Source organism: Thamnophis sirtalis, unplaced genomic scaffold (assembly GCF_051295495.1).
Source record: "Thamnophis sirtalis isolate CommonGarterSnake01/CBP01778 unplaced genomic scaffold, rThaSir2_p1.2 scaffold_1, whole genome shotgun sequence".
Classification (NCBI taxonomy): domain Eukaryota; kingdom Metazoa; phylum Chordata; class Lepidosauria; order Squamata; family Natricidae; genus Thamnophis; species Thamnophis sirtalis.
This window is the reverse complement of record NW_028261381.1, coordinates 4,651,592-4,654,738: the sequence shown is the minus strand read 5'-3', so window position 1 is coordinate 4,654,738 and position 3,147 is coordinate 4,651,592.

Sequence of the window (3,147 nt, the reverse complement as noted above, 5' to 3'; positions counted from 1 at the left end):
CCTGCACTCCGGTGCTTTGGAGAATAATTTGACCCCCTCTTCTTTGGATTGGATTGGATTTATTACATTTATATGCCGCCCTTTTCCCCGAAGGAGACTCAGGGCAGCTCACAATTCAAGTCAGGGAAGGGGGTACAGACAGGGGATAAAAAAAAGACGAACATAACAATACACAATTTAAAAACACACAACAACCATACCATTCGAGGGGGGGGGCAAAAGTTCTTTAGCCCCAGGCCTGTCGGAACAGCCAGGTTTTAAGGGCTTTGCGGAAGGCCTGGAGGGTGGTGAGGGTTCGAATCTCCACGGGGAGCTCATTCCAAAGGGTCGGAGCAGCCACAGAGAAGGCTCTCCTTCGGGTAGCCGCCAGTCGACACTGGCCGGCGGATGGGATTCGGAGGAGGCCTAATCTGTGGGATCTGATCGGTCTATTGGAGGTAATTGGCAGCAGGCGGTCTCTCAAGTACCCAGGTCCAATACCATGAAGGGCTTTATAAGTGACGACTAGTGCCTTGAAGCGTATCCAAAGACCAATAATCAGCCAGTGCAGCTCGCGGAGGATAGGTGTTATGTGGGTGAACCGAGGTGCACCCACGATCCCTCGCGTGGCTGCATTCTGGACAAGCTGAAGTCTCCGAATGCTCTTCAAGGGCTGCCCCATGTAGAGCACGTTGCAGTAGTCCAGTCTAGAGGTCACAAGGGCATGAGTGACTGTTGTGAGGGCCTCCCAGTTCAGGTAGGGACGCAACTGGTGCACCAGGCGAACCTGGGCAAATTTTGTGGTAGTCCCTCAACTACTGGAATACCGCTATCATGTCACCCCTAATTCTTCTTTTCTTTAGCCTAGCCAGACCCAAAACTGTAGCCTTTACTCAAATGGTTCAGTCTCCAGGCCATACTGTATATTAGAAAATAAGAGATAGGTGGGGGAAAAAATTAAGATTTGACTGATAAGCAGTAATATAGGGGGAAATGTGCTCCTTCCGTGTAAATGTGCCCAACCAGGGAAAGCTACAGAGTGTTCTGCTGTTTTAACCAAATTTAGAAAGTCATCAGACTAAGAAATAGGTGTCCCAGACATAGTTCCCCATCTCTCTTGAGTGTAGCATTACGTTACAGATTTTGATTCAAAATACTGAAATGCACCCTTGAAATTAAAACAAGAAAATAATGGATATTAATGTGTCCTTAGGAGACTCACACCTGTTTAAAAAACACAAGAACTATGACGCATCTTCCCCAAAGGTGTGAGATTTCTCATCAATTTCAGTTACCTTGGCCAAATATTTTAGTCTAGTAAATCTGGAAAGTGTCAGCTTGGGGAAGGATTAATTTAAGCCATCTGTCTTCCAATCCTTTTTAGAATATTTGTAAATATTCTAGGCCAGTGTTTCTCAACCTTGGCAACTTGAAGATGTCCGGACTTCAACTCCCAGAATTCCCCAGCCAGCGAAGACTGAGAAGCAGGATATAAGCATCATCCACTGTTGTGGCTTGTCCCACCACGGAAGAATGGTGACAGGTTATTAATTCTTAAGACAAATTCTTAATATTCTACAACAGTGTTTCTCAACCTTGGCAACTTGAAGATGTCCGGACTTCAACTCCCAGAATTCCCCAGCCAGCAAATGCTGGCTGGGGAATTCTGGGAGTTGAAGTCCGGACATCTTCAAGTTGCCAAGGTTGAGAAACACTGTCCTAAGCACACTCTTCCTCTTTGCCATCGCCCTCTTCTGGTGATGTTTTTAGACATCTTCTCAGTCAACTGTGAGATTTCATGGTGAGGTTTTATGGGTAGCCGTGAAGCTTTTGAGCCCATAGCATCATGAACTTTTTTTTTTTCTTAGCTCTGTGGCTAAGACACTGAGCTTGTCGATCAGAAAGGTCGGCGGTTTGGCAGTTCGAACCCCTAGTGCTGCATAACAGAGTCCGCTCCTGTTACTTGCTTCTACCAACCTAGCAGTTCGAAAGGACATAAAAATGCAAGTAGAAAAATAGGAAGCACTTTTGGTGGGAAGGTAATAGCATTCCGTGCGCCTTTGGCGTTTAGTCATGCAGGCCACGTGACCATGGAGAAGTCTTCAGACAGTGCTGGCTCTTTGGACTGTGCTCCGCGAGCTGCACTGGCTCCCTATTGGTCTCCGAACACGCTTCAAGGTGCTGGTTATCACCTTTAAAGCCCTACATGGCCTAGGACCTGGATATCTCCATGACCGCCTCCTGCCACATACCTCCCAGCGCCCAATAACATCGCACAGGGTGGGCCTTCTCCAGGTGCCGTCGACTACACAATGTCGTCTGGCGGCTCCTTGGGGGAGAGCCTTCTCTGTAGCAGCCCCGGCCCTCTGGAACGATCTACCCCCTGAGATCCGGACCCTCCCCACTCTCTCGGCCTTCCGAAAGTCTGTTAAGACCTGGCTGTTTCGGCAGGCCTGGGGCTGCTGATCTCTGATTGAGCTTCAGCCCCCACTAAGATCGAGTGCATGTTGGGTCTTTTTTAATTCGCTTTGTTTTGTATTTTAAATTCTTTTAATATCTTTTAATATTTTTTAAATTGTTTTTATGTAAGCCGCCCGGAGTCCTTCAGGATTGGGTGGCATACAAATCCATTAAAACCTTAAACCTTAAACCTGTGCTCGCTCTTCCGCCCCCTAGAGTCGGGAATGACTAGCAACGTATGTGCAAGGGGGACCTTTACCTTAATATCTCTGTCCGTTTCTTTTCCTTAGCACTGTATTCTTTTTAGTTTTGACTTCATATCATTCTTTAGAGATTGAATCCAAAGCTTGGCTTTTCAAGGACATTTCTACTACCCATTCCTCTAGCACAAAGCCAGGGTCTTAAGAACTGCAAGGAAGTGTCCACACACACACACCCCTTTTGGTTTCCACACACACACCCCTTTTGGGGAGGAGGCAAGAGGGAAAGAATTGATCTGCAGGAGAGCAAACAATTCCAATGCTAGGCTTCAACTGTTCTTGTTCTTGGCATTCAAGAATATTTGAATACCAGCTACCTCCATGTGTCATCAGAAATAGGCCCCAGTTCAATGGCATTTACTTCCAACCATTCATATAACGACCAGCATTACAACTTGATTGACTGCCCTGATTGACTTGTAACCTATGCGCCAGTTCATAATGGCCA